General features: G+C 46.8%; 1 protein-coding gene across 1 annotated transcript in view; it reads right to left on the bottom strand.

The window, feature by feature from the left end:
* Positions 1-16,730, bottom strand: part of LOC309531353 (uncharacterized protein) — a 394,694-nt gene extending 377,964 nt beyond the window's left edge. Inside the window, exons 1-2 of the transcript XR_014219215.1 lie at positions 16,643-16,730; positions 15,267-15,392 (exon numbers count right to left, since the gene is read on the bottom strand). The gene's annotated coding sequence lies outside the window, so the exon portion shown is untranslated. The remainder of the gene's footprint in view (positions 1-15,266; positions 15,393-16,642) is intronic.
* Positions 16,731-22,129: the final 5,399 nt, after the last annotated feature.

Raw genomic sequence — 22,129 nt, 5'->3', positions numbered from 1 at the left:
CTCACCTTAGCCACTTAGTTTGTAAGCAAGGAGCATTGCATGGCCTGACAGAACTGTCAGAGTGCACAAACTGCCTTGCCTGAAAACACAGCTAGCTGAGGCAAGCCCAGAAATCCCTCTCTGAGAGTTTCTCCAGGGCTTGCTCCACTTTTCTCTGCAGGCAAGAGAATCATAGCTCTGACAGTTTGCTAAGGCAGAGTTTGGACCACAGGCACATGTCCCAAGCTCAGGCTGCCAGGTGGTGGTGTCTGGTTGCCCATTGTGACTGGTAGGGCAGAAGGCAATGAGACCAACAAGTAGGTGGAGCAAGACCCAATGATAGGCAGAGCCAGCTAACTCTAGTTTTGTCCCCACACTCTTCCCTTCTATGCTCAGGAAGAGGAAGATGACGGGCCGCATGATCCCTTGGACAGATAGTATGTGAGAAGGCAGGCAGGCGGGACCTGGCCAAGGGCTAACTCAAGTTGGTGGGGCAGTGCCCCATTTGCCCGAATGTACCACCCTCCACTGCTTATAGGAATGGCCAGTGGATGTCTTTTGCAGATAGCCTTGGGAATGTTTGAACTATGAGTGAATCTTTGACAGGGTTTTGCTGGCCCAAACTTGGAACCTGAAGTTTCCTTGGAGGAGGAGGAGGAGGACCCTGCCACCCAAGCAGATTGTTACACTGTGAGTGACCCCAAAGGCCTCCATGACCGGAGGCCACTGAACCGACTTCCTGGATTCCTGGCTGGTTCCCAGTCATTTTTGTTTCCCTCTAGAACCACAAGAGCAGAGGATATTGTGCACCAAGAGGAGCATCATGGCCACTAGCAAAGTGCTTGGCTAGCAGCAGACAAGGCAACTCAGGAGGAGGGGGAAATACATGGAAGCCCCTACTCAGATCAGGAACTGGCTGAGAACCAGACTGGGAGGGGGGTACTTTCTGCTCCTCTATAAACTCCCTGTCTTTGGTCGCATCCACACCACACATTTAAAGCACTCTTGTACCACTTTAACAGTCATGCCTCACCTCACACACCTATAATACCCAACACCCTTAATAAACTACAATTCCTAGGATTCTCCATGGCTGTTGAAGTGATGTAAGTGTTTTCAATATATGATGTGGATGTGACATCATTGCTGAAGCAATGGCTCCAAGCTCCAGCCTGCCTGAACCAGACTGGCCTTTAATCACATAAAAGGGGAAAAGGAGGGGGGGGATCTTCCATAGCCCTAAATAAATTATTTCATGTTTCTTAATTTCTTAAGGTCAAGGTGAGTTTCCTTGTAATGAAATTGTTAGGACAAATATCTCCTTGCTTAGAAATATAGATTGAATATGATAGAATGCAAGTTTGCAATGAAGTATTAGGTCACAGTGGAGGGAAGCAGGTGGCTTAAGGTAACTTCATTCACTCTTGGTTCATTCTTTGTTGGTACCATGTGGACTGATTTTTTAAAAAACTAGATTGACTTTAAGAGTGTTATGCCATTTAGCTTTCAGTTCTCTAAATACCTCGATTGACCTGGGTTTACCACCAGCAGAATCTCCGAGTTCACACAAGCAAAGGCAAAGAACTCTTCTTTTTCTACCACAACCACCCACAAGGTTTTTAAAGCTGTTTCTGGGCAAAGAAAGGTGTTTGAATAAATTGACAGTGCTTGGAGGTGTCCCTCCCCCCAAAAAAAGTCTAAGGGCTTTAAAAAAATAAAATAATCGCACATGGAGCCTTTGTGCAGGGTTCCCATTCAACCCCCGTACCGATTCCCATAGCATCTGAAGCTTTTACAAACCCTTTGCCATGAGAATGATCATTCTGCTGTTGTGATTTATCTTCAGTTTCTATGACTTGTTTATATGTTGAGGCATTCTCTTGGCATGCTGAGCTCATCCACCATTTTGTTCTTAAGAATTTATTTCCAACAGGCAGGGAGGCACACTGTGAAATCGCTCACAGAGATGTCACGTTTATTCTCCCTTGTTTTGTTGTTCTCAGTTTGAAGAGAGAGAGAGAGAAATAAAGCCATTCAAACTGAGTGGCTGCTTGCTCTGTGTGCACATGCAAAAAAGCAGCATGGTGGTTTCCACGCTTCCCTCTGTGCTTTCACCTGCTCTGCCTTCTTGCCCAGCAACTGTTATGCACAATGCAATGCAAAGCTACAGTCCATGTTTATAGTAACCATAGCCACCCACAGCAGGAAGTAGCAGCAGGTTTCTTCTTTCTCTGCGGCTGATGCTGGATGGTGCTCATGTCCAACAAAGGTGAAGGGATGTATTACCCCTAGCAATGGGAAAGAGTAATACCTTCTACTGTTTGAATATCCATGTAGTTCTTACTATCTGACACACAGATTTTCAAGCAACAAACAGCATATGAGGCAAAGATGAGAAAGTGCCTCGGGGGGGTACTTTGCCTTCATACCTGAGGGAAGAAGCAGTTTAGCTGGATTCTTTATATTATCCTGACAGCCAGGTCTACTAGGTGTTTGCCATCCACAATTTGTAGTCTGCTACAAAAGTATGCAAAATGGGAAAACTTAATTGTCAGAGCTGCCACCCAGTCCCAGCTCACATAGGACCAAGTCCGCCAGCGTTCACTTTATAAGAGTCTTTATTAAGTTACAGGTTTCATTTCCGAACTGCAGCGTGCAGCTCTACACCTTCTGCCCTAGGTCGGCGAAGACCCGTCTGAGTCCCCGCCTCTTGCACACCAGCTTAATACCCTAGCCTTGCTCCACCTCCTTCGCCTCTCCCTACGTCTCTGGGTCCTTCTGCCCCCCTGGGCCTCCTCCCTCCTACTCTCCTCTGACGCTGACCCCCCTGATCCTTCTGCCTCCTTGCGGCGGGCTTTGGGACCTGGCTCACTCTCCGGGCTGCTTACTGCTCCAGCTTCCGCTGCATTTGAACTTGGCGCGCGCGCCCAACTCTCTACTTTCCTCTTAACCGTTGCCTCGCTCTCTGAGGAGGGCGTGACCACCCCTGACTCGTGCCCTCCCTCCTGCTGACAGCCTCCGGAACCCGATGCCTGGCTACCTTCCTCCCTGCTGCTCTCAGTCTTGAGCGTGGGTCCCGACTTCCAGCTGCTGCCGCCCTCAGTTATGAGCGTGGGTCCCGACTTCCAGCTGCTACTCTCTGAATCTCCTCTGTTCCCTTCCTCCTGGGGTGTCCCCCCGGATCCCCCCCTTGCTCTGCTCACTGGGGCTCCCTTTTGGGAGTCCTCTGACTCACTGCTTAGGCTTGGAGATCTCGGGTCGTCATCATCACTCATTTTCCCTTCGGATTCCTCCCCCTCGCTCTCTGCTTCCTCCCTTCTCTGCGTCTCTGCTCCTGAACCCCTGACATCCATCCCCCCCTCGAAGCCCCCCCTTCCCCCCTCCCCGCTTTCAGGTGTGGGTGCTGGGTGCTCCATCATCACGGGAGGGAATGCCGGATACAGTTCGCTCCCCGTGGTTGGCCGCCAACTGAAGACCTCCGAGTCTTCCTCCTCGCGGTCGCCGACGTTGACCTGTTCCGCTTCCATCTCTGTACCGCCGTGCTCGAACCCAAGGTCCTCCCCGAACACGTCCATGTCAGTCTCTGCGTCGGTCGCTCGACCTGGCATCTCCAGCCACTTCCGGCGCCATTGCTCCTCCGGTCGATCGTCCCACCAATACGAGGTGTCTGACGCCGAACCCGCCGGCGATCCTTCTGGGGAACGGGTGCTCAGTGCGGGTTCCCCGTCCGAGTCGAATCCATGGAACGTGCTGGAAGAAAGTGTGGGCGTGAACAGCCAGTCGTCGAAGAAGCTCGCTGGCATGGGTCTGTGTGGGAAAAGGGCATGAAACTCGTCCTTGAGCAGGGGTTCCTCCAAAGCGTAGTCTGGCACCCAGCTATTGGCGCTGGCCCGGGTGCCCTCTCTGGCTAGGAGGTATTCGACTCCCTCTTCCCCCCATCTGGAGTCCAAAATCTCCGTGACCTCGTTGATGGGGTCTTGCTGCGTCACCCCTCGCGTCTCCGTCCGCTCCCGGAACGGACTCGGTGCCGTCCCTGGCTCCTGGAATCTGTGAGGTGCCTTGTAGGGAGTGAGCACCGACCTGTGGAACACCGGATGCATTCTGGAACCCTCCGGCAGCACCAGTCGGAAGGCTACCGGGTTGATCTGTGCTTCGACTTGGTACGGACCAATTTGCTTGTGCCCCAACTTCTTCTTGGCTAGTGACCTGGTCGGCACTGCGTGGGCTGCCAACCAGACCCAGTCTCCCACTTGGATCTCTTCGCCAACCCGCCTGTGCTTGTCAGCTTGCACCTTGTAGGCGTGCTTAGCTAGCTCCAGCTGCCGTCTGAGTTGATCGTGTACCGCCTGCAACTCTGACGCGAACGCGTCCGCCGTCTGTGGTTCTCCGTCCCCCACTCTCTCCCGTCCCGGGAAGGTTCTGGGATTCCTCCCATTGTTGGCGAAGAACGGCGTCACCCCTGTGGACACGTGCTTCGTGTTGTTGTAAGCGAACTCGGCGAGCGGCAGGTAATCCACCCAGGTCGCAGGTTGTTGATTGGCATAGCATCTCAGGTACTGCTGCATGATGGCATTGACCCTCTCTGCTTGCCCGTTGGTCTGCGGGTGTCTTGCTGATGCCAGATCGACCTTGACATTTAGAAAACTCATCAGCTTCTGCCAGAAATTCGAGACGAACTGGCGCCCGCGGTCGGACAGGATAGACCGCGGCAGACCATGCACTTTGAACACGTGATCTATGAACAGTTTGGCGGTTTGTTCCGCCGTGGCCACCTTCGCACACGGAATGAAATGTGCCATCTTGGTGAACAAGTCCACCACCACTAGTACAGCTGTCTTGCCTCTCGAGCTGGGTAGATCCGTAACAAAGTCCAGGGCCACCCTCTCCCACGGTTCAAACGGCGTTTGCAGCGGTTCCAGCAGTCCCGCCGGTGGTTTGTGCACCGGTTTGGCCCTCTGGCAGGTGTCGCACCTCGCAACGTAGTCCGCGACTTCCCCTCTCAGTCTGGGCCACCAAAAGTCCCTTGCGACTAATTCCACCGTTTTTTCCGTGCCAAAGTGCCCGGCCGTGGGTGCGTCGTGCAGCTGCTGCAGTACCTTGGCGCGAAGTTCGTCTCCCGGCACGTAGATGGCCCCTTTACGTAAGAGCAAGCCGTCTCGTATCTGGAACTCGTCGCCCTTCGCCGTGCCCTTGTGCACCTCTGCCATCTTCGCCTGCGCGAAGGAGTCGTCCTGCAACGCCCGCCGCACCGCATCCAGGTCTACTGTGGCTGAAGCGCACGCCCACGCTGTTGGCGCGAAGATGTGCATGGCTGCCGCTGGCGTCGCCTCTTCGAGGTATTGCGGTTTGCGGGACAGTGCATCCGCCATGACGTTGGTGTCGCCTGGGACGTACTCTATTCGGAAATTGAAGTCAGCAAAGAACTCCGCCCAACGTATCTGCCTCTGGTTCAGGAACTGAGCCGTGCGCCAGTGCTCCAGATTCTTGTGATCCGTGCAGACCTGCACCGTGTGCTTGGCGCCGATCAGGAAGTGCCTCCACGCCTTGAAAGCTGCATGAATGGCCAGCAACTCCCTGTCCCAGATGGTGTAGTTCTGCTCCGACTTGCTGAGCTTTCTGGAGTAGAACGCTCCCGGCCTCCAGACCCCCTGTGGGTCCCTTTGCAGCAGGACAGCTCCCACTGCTCTATCGGACGCGTCTGTCTCTACCCGCATCGGTCTGCTGGGGTCGATATGCAGCAGTTGCTCTTCCGACGCGAAGAGACGCTTGAGTGCTTGAAAGGACTGCTCCGCCTGCTCCGTCCAGATGAATTTCTTTTTCTTGGAGCTTAGCGTGTCCGTAATGGCCGCCGTCTGCATCGCGAACCCCTTGATAAACTTGCGATAGAAGTTGGCGAAGCCGACAAACCGCTGGACCTCCTTCCGGTTGCGCGGGCTCTTCCAATCCAACACCGCACGAACCTTGGCGCTGTCCATGGCTAGCCCCTTGTCCGACAACTTGTAACCCAAGAAATCCACCTCCGTCGTGTCGAACTGGCACTTCTCCAGTTTGGCGTACAGTCTATGCTGCTGCAGCCTCTTCAGCACCTCCCGAACATCTTGGTCATGGGCTTGCTGCGATTCGGAGAATATCAGGATGTCATCCAGAAAGCAGACGCACTTCTTGTAAAGGAGTCCCGCCAACACATGATGCATGAAAGCTTGGAAACAGTGAGAACCGTTTTGCAATCCAAACGGCATCACTCTGTATTCGTAGGTGCCCAGAGGCGTGAACATGGCTGTCTTCCACTCATCGCCCTCCCTCATGCGGATGAGATTGTACGCACCTCGCAGGTCCAACTTGGTGAACACGCGTCCCTTGCGCACCGTCGCTAGTAGGTCGTCAATCCTGGGCATGGGGAAATCAGAAGGCTTGGTCATCTTGTTTAAGAGGCGAAAATCCACCACCAGTCTTTTTTGGGGCGTGTCTTTCTTCTTCACGAAGAAAACAGGACTGCCCCCTACTGCCCTGGACTCCCGGATGAAACCGCGCTGCAAATTGTGATCTATGAACTGTTTGAGTTCCTGTAATTCGTCCTCAGACATGGAATACAGCTTCCCTTTCGGCAGCGTCGCCCCTGGTAGGAGGTCAATCTTGCAGTCATATTGCCTGTGCGGTGGTAGCTTGTCAGCCTCTTTCTCGCAGAAGACCTCCAGCAAGTCTGCGTATTTGTGGGGGACTGCTTGCAACGTTCCCAACTGCAGTTGTGATTCCTCCTCCTCTCCCTCCTGTCTGGGCAGGATGCAGTGTTCTGCGCAATAAGAGGAGCCGAAGATCAGCTGTCTCTGGTACCAAGCCAGTGTCGGACTGTGCCTGTCCAGCCAACTCATGCCCAACACAATGGGCGTGTCCGACAGTTGGGTGACATTAAAACTGATGACTTCCCTGTGGTTGCCAAGGCGCATCACCATCGGTGGCGTTTGCTTCACCACCTGCCCCCCTAGCAACTCTCTGCCATCCACTGTGACGACTTGCAGGGGCAGAGTGGCAGGCAGTAGCTGTATAGCGTGCTGCTCCACAAAATCCTGCGCTATAAAGTCTGCGTTGCTTCCAGAATCCACAGAAAGCGGCACTTCGATAGTGACGCCATCGGGTAGCTGGAGAGATGCTGTGAGCTGCACTACTGGTTTGGGTGGGAGGGGGTCCGTGGGTTGCAAGATCGCTGGGGACTGCTTCACTGATGCGTCTGGCTGGGCCCCAGTGCCTCTGTCTCCAGCCAGACATCGTCGTTTCCCTGCTGTGGTTCTCCTTGCTGCGTTGCTGCAGTCACCATTGCTGAGGCTGCAGTGTGCTTGTGGAGCCTCCGGGGACACTCTTTCGCCAAATGGCCTGGATCCTCGCAGATGTAACACTTCCTGTTCCCTCTAGGAGGCTTCGCTTTCACTGCTGTCGGTGCTTGGGCTCTGGCTGCTGACTGAGCCCTTGCACCTCCAACCTCCATCGGTTCCCCTCCCCCTCCAGGCGGAGGTGTGGATTGCGCACGCGCTGCTTCTCTTGGAATGAAAGAGAAACTTCTCGCTGCTTCGCGCCCTCCACGTCCTTCATCTCTGCACCATGGACGTTCTTCCAGCCTCACCCCCACAGTCAGCGCCCTTTGGACCACCTCCTGCGTGCTTCGGGGCCTCTCCCCCCTTGCAATCTCATCCTTGACCGCAGAGCTTAGACCCTCCCAGAACAGGTCTCTGACAGGGGGCGAATCCCGGTCCCACTCTAAGGCACTGACCAGCGCAAAAAAGCGGGCGTGGTACTGCCGGACGCTTGCCCTCCCTTGTTTTAGTCCATGAATCTCCCGTCGGGCAAGATCCACATCAATAGTAGACAAAAAACACGCATCCATCGCTTTGATAAAGGCATCTGCATTCTGAAGCGCCGGATCTTTATCCCTCCACAAATTGCGTAGCCACGCTTTAGCATCCCCATGCAAATGGGATAGTATGAACCCCACTTTCTCTTCCTCATCTCTAAAGTCTTTTGCCAGCAGTTGCAGTGCGCACATTACGTCTGCTCGAAAATTGGGGTACTGTTGTAAATTCCCATCGAAGTGAGCCACAAGCCCTCCTGCTCTCCGTGCCAACCCAACCCCCTCCGGTCTGGGTCCTGGCTGCCCGTGTTTAACCCATGCTTCAAACCTGGCGTGGAGATCTCTGTAGGTGGCTGCCGCATCCTCCTCCCTCTTCTTGGATGCCAGTACCTCCGCGTTCAATTGGGTAACTGCCTGTTGCAGCGCTGCAACTGTCTCTGCTTCCGTCATCTCTGCTAACCGTCGTGAGCTTGCTCCCAAACACCGATCCCCTCCTCCAGCTGCCTCTCTCTCCGCTGCGAGATATCAGGTGTCCGAAGCTTTTTTGAGACGGGTCTTACTGTCAGAGCTGCCACCCAGTCCCAGCTCACATAGGACCAAGTCCGCCAGCGTTCACTTTATAAGAGTCTTTATTAAGTTACAGGTTTCATTTCCGAACTGCAGCGTGCAGCTCTACACCTTCTGCCCTAGGTCGGCGAAGACCCGTCTGAGTCCCCGCCTCTTGCACACCAGCTTAATACCCTAGCCTTGCTCCACCTCCTTCGCCTCTCCCTACGTCTCTGGGTCCTTCTGCCCCCCTGGGCCTCCTCCCTCCTACTCTCCTCTGACGCTGACCCCCCTGATCCTTCTGCCTCCTTGCGGCGGGCTTTGGGACCTGGCTCACTCTCCGGGCTGCTTACTGCTCCAGCTTCCGCTGCATTTGAACTTGGCGCGCGCGCCCAACTCTCTACTTTCCTCTTAACCGTTGCCTCGCTCTCTGAGGAGGGCGTGACCACCCCTGACTCGTGCCCTCCCTCCTGCTGACAGCCTCCGGAACCCGATGCCTGGCTACCTTCCTCCCTGCTGCTCTCAGTCTTGAGCGTGGGTCCCGACTTCCAGCTGCTGCCGCCCTCAGTTATGAGCGTGGGTCCCGACTTCCAGCTGCTACTCTCTGAATCTCCTCTGTTCCCTTCCTCCTGGGGTGTCCCCCCGGATCCCCCCCTTGCTCTGCTCACTGGGGCTCCCTTTTGGGAGTCCTCTGACTCACTGCTTAGGCTTGGAGATCTCGGGTCGTCATCATCACTCATTTTCCCTTCGGATTCCTCCCCCTCGCTCTCTGCTTCCTCCCTTCTCTGCGTCTCTGCTCCTGAACCCCTGACATTAATGTTTTGGGTTCTTCTCGAAAAGCTCCATCTAGTTCAGTAACCTGCTTTCACAGTGGCCAACCAGGACCTGAGTGCAATTTTATTTATATATATATATATATATATATATATATATATATATATATATATCAAGATTTACCACTTAGGATCTCCTGCATTTTATGGGAATTTTTTGCATTCAACTTTAATAACAGAATCGCAGAAGTGTAGAACTGGAAGAGACCCCAAGGGCCATCGAGTCCTATCTCGTGTTGCAGAAATCACAGCTAAAAAATACTTGACCAATGACCATGCAATATCAGCTTAGAAACCTCCAATGAAGTAGAGTCTACCATCTCCCAAGCTTGGTTAGGAAATGCAGTGGATCAGGAGGCAGAGAAGAAAGTCTGGATGCCTACAAAATGTTTACAAAATGAATTAAATGGCACTCTAGAAATTAATCTATGATCGTGATCACAATTGTGATTTTTTGTCTTTAAATCAGAGAGTGTGTTACAGCAGAAAGATTTCACAGCAGTATTGTTAGGGAGCCCTGCCAATTAGGAAGCAGAGGACTATATGAAGACACCACCTAAGCAGTTCTTCTTGTTAATTTGCTCCACTGGGTTCTTAAAACACATACATTTTGCAACAGGTTGTGATGCAGGACTCTACCCCTGCTTGATTACATCAAACCTCAACTCATAATAAGGGAGCCAAATAGAAGTTAATAAAGTACTTTATACAGTGTCTGATCTTCATCATAAGGGATAAAGCACACTGTGAAGCCAATTCCACAACTACCTTGCGTAGTTGTTGTCTAAGAAGGGATTTTACACCCAGGCAGGTTTTCAGGTATTTCAGCAGGGGAATAGATGAGTAAATTGTTTTGCTCTGGAAAGATGCTCAGAATGCAGCAAACTCTCCAGTAAAACTTTCATGGGGATTTTGATGTGGCAGGCTTAGTGCTCACACATGACAAATGAATAATCCATGGATTTGAAAAAATTTGTTCATCTTCATTGACATGCTGCTGTAGTCCTACACAGAAATTTCTGATACAGTCTGTTAGGTCAAATATCAGCATTTGAAGAAGTCTTTAGATATAGATTTACATGACAGATCCAAATAAGATAGTTAATCAGATAACAACATGCAGCCACAGAATGAGAAACAAACAAAGTGGTTCTGCATCTATCTCAGTATTCTTTTTCATAGGCTGTTATTGATTGATTTGAGAATGTTTCAGAAATGAGATATGCAAACTTGGTAGCATCATAAGATACAGGCTTTATAAAACAAAAAGACAGAACCATACAGAATTGAGAATTGCTTTGTGTGTTCCCATGCCACACTGTAACTGCTCTGTTCCACTCTATTCAACCCTCTACACCGCTTATAGAGGTACTCATGCAAAGTGTATTTACCACACATTGCTATAGTATTTACTGAATGCTGCACCAGCAACCAGCACCAGCAGTTACCTGAGAGATCACTTCTCCTCTATCAAGCAGCCCATGATGACTGATCTTCTGGGGAGGCTTTGCTGGTAGTGCCATCTGCCAGGTAAGCTTGAGGAGCTATAATTAGATAGCAGGCTTCCACCCCAGTTATGGAAATCAGGTTGGCAGCAAAACTGGTAAGTTTAAGACGCCAAGTGGAAATGTATATTCTTTGACAGGTCTATGAAACATGTCTGGAGCACAGATTTTAGATACCTGATGGGGGCTTTTTGTAAATTATTTTACTATTTGATTGATAATATTTTGCTGTTTTGGCTTATCCTGAGGTCTTTATATCCATTATAAAAAGGAATGGACAACACAATGCCCGTGTACCCATTACTGCTCACTCTGCATCCAGTACATTTCCTTCACTGGCTTTAGAAGTGGTGGACCCAAGATGCTAGCCATAATCCATATCTGTCCTGTTTCTTACAATATACTGCCTTTTGACACAGGTGGCGCTGTGGTCTAAACTACAGAGCCTAGGGCTTGCTGATCAGAAGGTCGGTGGTTCGAATCCCCGTGATGGGGTGAGCTCTCGTTGCTTGGTCCCAGCTCCTGCCCACCTAGCAATTCAAAAGCATGTCAAAGTGCAAGTAGATAAATAGCTACCGCTCCAGTGGGAAGGTAAACAGCGTTTCCATGCGCTGCTCTGGTTCACCAGAAGCGGTTTAGTCATGCTGGCCACATGACCTGGAAGCTGTCTGTGGACCAACGCCGGCTCCCTCGGCCTATAGAGCGAGATGAGTGTGCAACCCCAGAGTTATCCGCGACTGGACCTAGCAGTCAGAGGTACCTTTACCTTTACCTTTAATGTGTACACAGCTACTGCAGTATCATGCTTTATGTACACATTCACTCCTCTGCACAATTCAATTATACAGAGCAGCAGTTGGGAATTTTTCTCATCTCAATGGGACTACATTTCCTAGTGAGCAATCTTCTGGGAGCCACATACCAGTGGTGGGTGAGGACAGAGGCAACATAGGCAGAGCAATAAATATGGCTCTTAACTTTGTGTGGTAGGCTTCACGGTAGTCACACAAAAACTCAGATGTTTCTATATATGCACACATATTATTAGCTCTTGATTTTCCATCCAGGCAAGAAAAAGCCCAGTCTGGGAACTTCCGGGTTGACGCGATCTGGAAATGGCGGATTCCCTCTGAGCTGCGGAGGGAATCGGCTCTACCGAGGACGGGTCTTTGCCGCGCCGGCGACGCGGGGACCCTTAAAAACCGCAGGCGCGGAAGCCTGCGGACTGAAGACTCGGCGGGTGCCTCAAGCGCCCTCCCTGATCCACGAAGAGCCTTTTTAAAGGCTGCGGAGGGGATACGGGGGTGGCGTGGCACTGAGAGTCGATCGCTACCTCGGTGGGGTGAAGCCGCGAGCCATGACCAGAGAGCGCTGACTTCCTTCCTTGAAAATTTGGACTGAAAGAATTACCCGTGAGTAAGACGGATTGGGACTTTAAAATTTTTACCCTGAATTGGAGACGACCGGGGGGGGGTGCTAAAAGGAAGTCCGCACCCCCCCCCCTTGCAGACGATCTAAGCAACGACATAAGAGCTAAGCTGGAGAGCCTACCCTTGGTGGGGTGAGTTAAAAAGGACACTAACTTTCAAGATTTAGCTAAAGGAAATTTTGTGCTGGAGAGTGGAGTTTTGGAAACCCTCTTTTTGTTTTAAACAACCCCCCCTCCCGGGCTCGGGAACGTCCTGCCTTTGTGCCTGTGTAAGAGCTGTGGAGTTTGACAGCTGTCAAAGCTGTCAAACGGACAGTTTAAAGTGGAAAAATCGCTATCTAAGACCCCTCTGGACTAAGACGAGTTATAATTGAGCCAAAATTTGTTGGAAACAAAGTAATAAGAATAAGTTAAAGGGCTGTTGGACAAAAGGCTAATAAGTAACCAGATTCCCCCTAGGGGGAATTCTGTGAAACTACAATGGATACAATGGCTGTGGATGGAAAGTTACTAGTGGAAATCAAAAGGATGTTTCAACTGGTGGGAATTTTACAAGAGCAGAGCTTGGCCATGAATAAACAACTTATGACTATGACCTTGGGAACAGGCAACTCTGCTGTTTGTATTGAGGACCGGAATGAGAAAGAATCCACAGCTGAATGGGAAACAATATTTACAGAGGTGGAAGAGACTAAACAAGAAAAAGAGAAAGTAACCTTGGGAAGCAACAACCAAAAGCTGACATCTGTGGAATACAAGCAAGGAGACTCTGGGAACATATCTACCACAAGCCTGCGAAAGACGCAGAAGAAGAAGGAGGAGGTCCTGGGACATTATGGAGTACAGGAACTTAAAACAAAGAAATATGATTGGGGCCTCCGTTTGGAATTTGATTCTGAAGATACAGGCTTTGTGAAAATTTTCCAGCAGTTGCTTGCAAATCTCCTTGTGGGAAGAGAATATACTTTGATGGTGAAAGAACTTCTTCCAGACTCGACGACTGACATAAAGGACTACCAACAAGACCGGCGGAGAGGGACTGAAAGAGACTTGAAAGCCTCGGACGTGAGGAACCCAGGCTGAGAATCTCGACTTTGGATTTCTATTGGGAAGGGACAAAAACCGGGGATGGGAGGGAGGGAAGAGGAGATTCTTAAAAACTCTTAAAATTTTTAGGTTTGGTTATTATGACTCTTAATTAAGATAAAATGAAAAATCGATGGAAGAGAACTTAAGTCCAACTTAGGAAAATCAATTTTTTTTTACTATAAAAGAGGTAATAAGATGAATAAGATGGTTAAGAGGAGAAATACCAACTTGCTGATATAATTTTGGGAATTGGGATGCATGAGGGGGGGTGGGGGGAAGTCAGGGAACAAGGTTATGAAACGAGGATTTGCTGAATTTATACATGTTTTTGTCTTGTGTTATTTTTGTGTGTGTTCTGTTTTTATAAAAGCGGAAAACCCAATAAAAATTTTATAAAAAAAAAGAAAGAAAAAGCCCAGTCTGAAGCTGGAGATATGGCCTGGGAATGATGTGTGCTGTGGGAAGAGTTTCAGGCATTGGATAATGAGGTCTAGAGGGCTGCATTCAACTCTTAATACTGAATTCCACACTCCAGATACAAACCTGCTTATTCTGAGTCAGACTGAGATATTGAGTCAGTGCTGGTTATGTTAACTGGCAAAGTCTTTCAGTATTTTAATGCAGGCGTCTAGAAATGTCAGGGACTGAAACTAGGGCCAGGAACCCAGTTGGAAGAAAGGCAGACAAACAAATAAATAAATAAATAGAGGTGAATGCAAAACATTGCTCTATTACTATCTGCAACCCTTTCCCAAAGTAGGGGATACCCTTTGGGGTACCAACAACATATATGATCTCAGGAAGTGCAAGAAATTGAGATAAACCAGAAAGATTAAGAAGTTCTTTCTCCCATGAAACTGTGCCACTGCAATCAAGGCATCCGCATGACTCAGACTAATTCTACAGCTGCCCTCACGTGAAGAATAAACAAGAAAGGTAACTGGAATGAGCTAAATTTGTGAGCTCTGTGAGTTCATTGGATATACATCTGTCACTCTTCCAAACTACTAATCAGCTGTGTCCTTGAAAACTAGGCAGAGGATTAATAAAATATCTTTAATCATTTCAAACTATTTCTCAAAAAAAGAAAGAAAAAAGAATTGCACGTGCTTCAAAGTTAGAGGCAAAAGAGAAGGTTAGTAAAATATGATAGCATAAAACAAACATACATAAAACGGTCATTAAAGGAACTGAACAATCAGAGTACCTGCCACTGAACTAAGGTTATAGAGCAGCAAACAAATTGTCTTTAAATAAACCACCCAGGTAATACCATTGATCCCTCAGTTCAAAGAAATCCCAGTCCCTAGGGACTATCTATAAATACTGCTGTTCAGAGCATCAAAACTGTTTGCTTCAAAGAGGTTAGCTTAAGCGGATGAAACAATTCTGAGTCCTTGTCAAAAGACCTTTTGGCCTTTTAAAAAGTAAGACAGAATTTGGTATGCAATGCAGGGATTTGTAAAGTCCCTTAAGAAGTACAGGCTGAAGCTCTTGGCTCCTTCAAGCTTAGTAGATCTGGGCTTCTGCTGAAGGTGGAGCTCAGCAAGACAATTTGCAAAAAATACTATACCTTGACACCAAGCACAAATGAATAAGGGGAAAATAAAATAACAGAATACAAGCAGCTCTAGAACAAGTTTTCTTTAGTGACGGACTCATTTTCAGATATGTATAATATCTGAGAGAAGTAGGCGGGACTGATAAAAGTGAGAGTCAATGATAGGAGAACTGCTGGCATATAAAACATGGGGAGTGAAACTGTGAGCCTTTCAGATGCCATTGGGATCCAACTACCATCAACCCTGCTTAGCATGGTTGATGGTCAGGGATGATGGGAGTCATAGTCCAACTCCCCTGCTGTAGAACCAGCGCAAGGTTCAAATATAAAGCAAAGAAAAAAGCTGACACCGTGGCCTTCATGAGGCCAGCAGGTTGGTTTCTCACTAAGGAGCCCAAAGCCCTGAGGGATAAAATTAGTTGAGGTTCGTTCAGACAGTATTCTGTATCTTTGGTTCTCTGAAAGGGAGGCTAAACATCTGGACTCTTTACCTGCAAATCTTGTATCTCACGGGCAGGGCTTTTTTCCCCAGCTGGAACTCCGTTCTTGCGCCTCTCAGGTGGGTGCTGAACCAGGGAGGCATTGATGCTGAGTTCCGGAACATTCCCTTCTAGAAAAATAGCAGTGTTCATATGAAGCGCTGATACAGCAAAAACTACTAACATAAGAGGGCGTGTGTGTGAACATTTTTGGCAGTACCATAAAGGAAAGGTTTTTCCTTTTCTGCTCGCTTTGCAAAAAATAATAATAATTGCATATGAATTTACATGACTGTCAATTCATCTTAGTGATATAATCACATCACTGAATCTGATTGGTTACACAATTATGACAGCCCCATTCACAACTACTTGCGCCATGCTTTCAGCCCCACCCTGGTGTTTCTTTCAGTAACCACACATGTTGTACATGTTTATGTGAGAAGACCAGTGTATGAGCTGATCTTCATGACCTCAGGCTCTGCCCAGTCAGGAATCTGGATTAGAAAATGACACAATGTCAATGGCATGGCACCACACTCCTTGCTCAACACACTTATGCAGCTTATGCCATTCATACAGTTAAAACAAGAACAGTGTTCTTCTCAACGTCTAATCTCTGTGCGATTTCTGTTCAGGTGGGATCAATAGCTCCCAGGGAAAATCGTACCAAAGCTGTGGTGCCACAGCAAATAATTGTGCCAACCAGGATTTTAAAAATGTTAATATTTACACGATCTAAGCAGTTTTGACTGCCGGAGATTACAGTTTGCCTCTACCACAAAATCAAAACTGCAGAATATTTGATGCAGGACTAGTTAAAATTCACCATTCGAAATTGCAATGTGCCTGATAATGCTGAAGCCCACTTTCCACACACATCATTTCCTTTTAACAGACATTAAAAGGGGGAAAAAATCTTATTAAACTTTATTGTACTCAATAAACATGAGTTCTTAGCCTAACAAACAGATGTGGTTTAAGGCTAAGAGATAGGCTTTGTATGGCTTAAATATTTGCATGTATCAATTGTTTGGGAGAGATAGGGAAGGCTGAATCCCAGTGGAAAGATGTGAGCAGGGAGGATAAGCAGAATGCTAAGTAGCATCATCCCCACATCTCGTCAGTATGTGTATGATCTCTAATTATCACTGTATATATACACAGTGGTGGAAGTAAAGCCAGGTGCTGTAACCAAGGTTTATTTATTTATTTACTTTGGCGGGGTGGGGGTGGGGGGAGAGAGATAGCGAGAGAGACTCACTCATTGATATTTTTATTTATAGAAGAACATTTTTCACACAACACCCAGGACAAATATTATTCACGTTACAGCCATTAGCAGGCTATGCAATCCCATCACACACACACCCGCTCTTACCTTAAGCTCATTCCTTCAGAGGAAAAAAAAATGACCCTTTTCTGTCTAAAAGCAAAGACTTCAATTGAGACAGCAATGTTCTCTGACAGACATGAGTTCTGAATACTAATTCTCAGCTACCATTCAGAGCTCATTAGTGTGGGGCTACATTTTCTAAACAGCACTGTATGTCTTAAAAGTCTACAACCTTGCACTAAAAGCCAAGAAAATTACATAGTTTCGAATGCCAGTGTTTAAAAGATATATATAGAAAGAGAAGAAAAGAAAAGGAACCCTGAAGTGTCATACGTAGAATTCTGCCTTTGGACAGAGCTGCTATGACAAGACTTATAATTTTACAGTATCATGAAAACCCTTCTGGGTGCAGATTCTATTATATTTTATTGCTCCCAAGTTCAGTGAAACTCCTTAGAAAGAGCATTTTACTAATCAAGCTAATGGTAAATCTGGGAAACCTCATATTAATTTGTATTTGTTTGTTAAGCATATAGCTGCTGACTAAACAACTGACTACTGTTTACTTCCACAAGATACCTCCTAGGCAATATTTGCTTTTATATCTCTTATTTAATTTGCCACAGCAAGGAAAGGAGTTCAGGGAATGAACAAAAAATTCACTGTAAAAGCTTAATTGTGCACCACCCACCAGCTGATTGCACCTGCAGAATGGTTGTAAACTTCCAGTCTTTTATTAACAGGGGTGTATATTCAAGTCCATTAGGATGCATTGCATTGCCCCTGCCAAAGCTTTCAACCTTTTCTGACACACAGTATTTGCTCATTTAAAAAATAATTGCTCCCTTTCCTTTTTTTTCTTCTTCTATGGCTGCTTTGGTTTTATACTTCAGAAATATTTTGATTGCTGTTGTTGTCATTGTACTACTACTACTACAAGCAGAATTTGTTTTGAGAAGTACAGCTTTTTCAAGGAATTCAGTGGACATAAGTCAAGGTGCCTGATTTGTTCCTGTCAATATATGATAAGGAATATGAGGGCTAAATTAGACATGGCATTAATTTTCTGAATCCAATTCGTGTGCACAGTTTTTGTTATGTAAAATGGGAACTATTGGGAAGTCTGGCCATGGAGTGGAGGGTGGGGTGGAGAAAGAGAGGGGGGGAATGATCTCTTTCCCTTTCTGAAATAGTCCTAGACAAAATAAAATAATAAAACCTGTCCCAAGCTGGTGTTTGCTAGGATTGTCCAAAAACTTCAGACAAAGCCATATCCTCACTTTGATGACCTTCAGGACACCTCAGAATTTGAGGTGACCTGGGTCCAAGGTGGTACACGGCAAAATGGAATTGATCCAAGATTTTGGAACCACATCATAAGAGGGTTTTAAACTTTCCCCCCTGGCAATCTGATACATTTTTGAACCCCCAACAAACTCTCCATGAGTATAAAATGCCAGGGAGGGTGGATGGGGGCACTGCTGGAGGAAGAGGAGTGTGGGGGGAGCGCACTGCCCCTGGCAGCGCAATCCCAGTGGGGTGCCATCGCGGCTGCCCCCCTGCCCGTGATGGGCACCCCGCCCCAGGACACATGCCAGCCCTGCCCCTGCCCCAGCGTGCTCTCCGCCCCCCGGTGCCGGACCATGAAGCTCCTCCACTGGATGGGGGTGCGGGTACAGTTCTGTGACTGAAATATCTAGCTCACAGCATTTTCAAGGTTTTTTTTCATTTTGCTTTCAGCTGTAGCGCTTCTGATGCTGAAGATGGGGCCTGTACAGCGTTTTCACATACTGAAATATGTTCTGTCCTCCGTAGCTGCTCCCCAACACACTTGCTCAGTGTTGGTAGGCAGCCAGGGGAGCCTTGGCTCTAACTCAGGGGTGGGGGACCATTCTCAGGCCAAGGACCACATGTCTAATAGTCAGTATTGTGGGGGCCACATGCCAGTGGTCAGTGCAGTTGAGGCCAAAGGTAGTGCAGCAATTAATGCAAATTTTACATCATTGCTACTTTCTCCACCCATAGGCGCTACCCTCTCCATCCTCCCTCCAGGCAAGCAAGAAGCAGAAGCATTATCAGAGTTCAAGGCTACATTTCAGCTATGCAAAAACACTCAAGAAGGGCATGAAATAGGGCCAGTAGGGGAGTTGTATGGAGAGAGGAGAAGAGACTCAAGAATGAGAGAGAGATGCTTGGATCTCAGCCTTTATCCACCGGACCTATTTTTCCCCATTCCTGCTCTAACCCATATTTTTATTTGCCCTAGTTTTCTTTTGCATGCCCCCATGTCCACCCCTACCCCCAGGTTTCGGACACAATCATTCAGCACACTCAAAATCAGGCTTCACGCCAACACTGCACTTTTCTCCCAGTGTTGGCTCAGACTCCACAAATTTAAAGTACATGACTTCCCCCGAAAGAACCCTGGGAAGCATAGTTGGTTAAGCATGCTGAAAATTGTAGCTCTGTGATTTGTAAACGACAGTTTGCAGGATTATTTGGCTGAAGTCATGTGCTTTAAATGCATGGTATGCACACAGCCTTAGTCCTGATTTTGTAAGCTGCTCCAAGAGCCCTTTGGCTAAATAAATAAATAAATAAATAAATATGCCTCAAATAAATGTATAATTTTAGAAGGAAAAAAACTATTTCACTAGCATTATGGAAGACTTTATATTTATGCCTTTGTGAAGTTTAGGCAAATACTCTGCCAGGATTCGACAGCTATTAGATGGATTGACGGCTACTGTGTTTGAAAATAAATGATAATTCTCCTTTGCATTGCTAAATCTTGATGACCCCTGAATGGAATTCAGAATGTGGGTGTTTCAAAACCTTTTTTATTATTATTAAATGATAGTTTTATAGCAATTCATTATCCAAAGAGACCTCTGAAACAACACTTCTATTGCCATCCCTGAATTTAGACCACACAATTTTTATGTTATGATACACTAGTACAGGAGGAGAGATTGCTATGTTTTGCAAAGCAGTGCCTGATGTCTCTCCCTCCATTTCAAATTAATAAACTTGGCACAGCACAGCCATTATGAAGATCATACATTTCCAACTAGAAGCCTGGGGACAGGTGCAATAAGTAGCTAATATCTGTTGCTGGCTAGCGTCAAAGAAATGGAAGAGGGAAAGTCAGAGCAATCATTCTTTTAAAGGCAATCCATTGGCCAGAGACCTCAAAAACAACATTTCTATTGCTGTCTCTGAATTTAGACCACACAATTTTTTAGTTTACAACTGAACCTTTAGACTGCTTTAGAAAATGCTTGAAGCTGTTTCGCTTCAATTGCTATAACATAATGCCGTAAAAAAGAATCATGGAGCATTCCTGAAAGAGCTTGAAACATAGCGGAATGCTCAGTCTGTTTCAAACCTATTAGAAGAGTTTAAGACAACATAAGAGTGTTTTTATTCTAACATACAAGACTCCTTCCCCAACTAGCAAGGTTATTAAAATGTGGGGAAGTTGGAGTAAGGCATGAGTTATCACAGTAAGTTTTTTGGGATGCTCTTGTGCCATTTTTTTAGTTCACAAAACACTCCAAGTATCAACTGATGATTTTCACAACATGAGAGTACAATGATAGGAGAAATTACTTCTGATGCACTATAAGCTCTGGATATTCTTTAGTTAATTAAAGGTACAGAAGATCCAGTTTGTTATCCAGATCACTGGTGTCCATTTTCATACTGATAGCAGCTGGTTGGATCTTCCCCTTCGTATACACCAAGATACATATAACAATCACACCCCATATGTGTGATCAATTAATTAAAGACAATCTGGAGATGTAGCTGTGCACTATGCATTAAGTGTAAGGTGTAGTTTGGCCCTCAAGCTAGCATTCTGCCGCCTTCTGCAAACAGATAGAAGCTGGAAGTGTGTAATTTCTGGTTCCAAGAATTTAATTCCTCTGTTCTTTGACATTGTTCATTTTTGTCAAAAGTCAGCACATATTATTGTAGCTTGTTGCCTAATTTCTCATCTGAAAATCTTCCCTGACATTATACGGTATGTGACCCAAATAAGCTAAGTGCTTTGCAAAGCACATTTTCCAGCATTGACAGATATATCAGTTACTTGTGCAGATGCTTAAAAACAGAGGACAGGCATTGGGAAAAAGTCATGTGCAAGCGAAGAGCAACTTAAAAGGGGAAATTGTTAGAAAAGTCTACTTCAGGTTTTTTTTAGATGTCACATGAAAGCCAAATTCACCTGCTATCTGACGTTTCCTGGAGTCCCCACATGCATCCCCACTGGCTTTTCTACAAAGTTGAGAAAGCCTGGAAAGTACAGCAGTGTCTGTCAACAATTGGATTAGTAAATGGGATCTGCCTGTTTTCCTGAAGTCGGGGTAGAGCAAGAACACAGGGTGCTTGGGCATTGTTGTTAACTGGGTCATCTCAGCTCTAGGCCATAACTAGACATCAAACCTCCCAAAGAACTCTTCAGTCATTCTGATGTTGTCAAAGTCAGTCTAATAACCCTGTCATTTTTTTTTATTATTATTCTTTTCAGGTGTCAGAATAATTGTGTGTGACCAAGAAGCAGCTAGGTCACTTGGGCATACCATATACCTGTAGCTTTTATTTTTTATTCTTTTGCCTCAGGGGCTTGTTCTATTTTACTGTTCTGCCATGTTCTATTTAATATGGTTCCCTAGAATAGGTTTTAAATAGATTAGAAGGCAGGCTGATATCACATGTTTGTTTGTTCATAAGAAGAAGAGTGGAACAGGTTCTAAAAGGCAAAGCAGCGGGATTACACTCACTTGTTTATTAGATCAGTAATTTCAACTTTTGTGGACGTAGGAACCTCTGTAACACATTGTTCTATCCAGAAAAGCCTCAATCTTCTCCTCATGTGCCCAATTAAAAAAAACAACCAAATAAAAACCAATTGTAATCTCATAACACTGCTATACAAATTTAAATAAAATAAATCCCGAACACTGAGCCACCCACCTATATATCTTGTGTCTGTTTTGTCACACCATTCACAGATAAAGTCTGGTTTGGACATTCACAGTGCTGAAGGGTTGAACATATATCACCAAACTAGACTGATACATGTGTTACTCGGGGACATTCCCACACTTGGAGTAGGGATGACCAGCCAGTGCAAGGGGCAGAAATGAAGTGTCTGAGAGGTTGTAAAATATCATGGAACCTAGAGGAAGACTACAGAATGAGACCTAGAGGGTGCTACTGAATGATACAACAGTGGTACAGGTTTTCTTTATAAAAAATAATTTGTTTTGACATAACTTTTGCCTAGGTAGCGTGATACATTAGCTAACTGAATGGTAAGGGGAGTCTTTCTGAACATGAACAAAATGTCTGTACAGCTATAGCCAGCACATATATGAGATCTGAGGTAAAATTTCAGGTCAGATGAGATGCCTTTCTTGCAAATGTGACACCCAACTCTTCACTTTTGAAAACTCAACTGGTTTGGTAAATCATGGGCCCATTATGATAGTGATAATGGTACTTCATCTGCATACTAGTGCCAAA

This window comes from Podarcis vaucheri (genome assembly GCF_965113315.1).
Source record: "Podarcis vaucheri genome assembly, chromosome: 4".
NCBI classification, from domain to species: domain Eukaryota; kingdom Metazoa; phylum Chordata; class Lepidosauria; order Squamata; family Lacertidae; genus Podarcis; species Podarcis vaucheri.
This window is presented reverse-complemented; position numbering and strand designations above follow the sequence as displayed.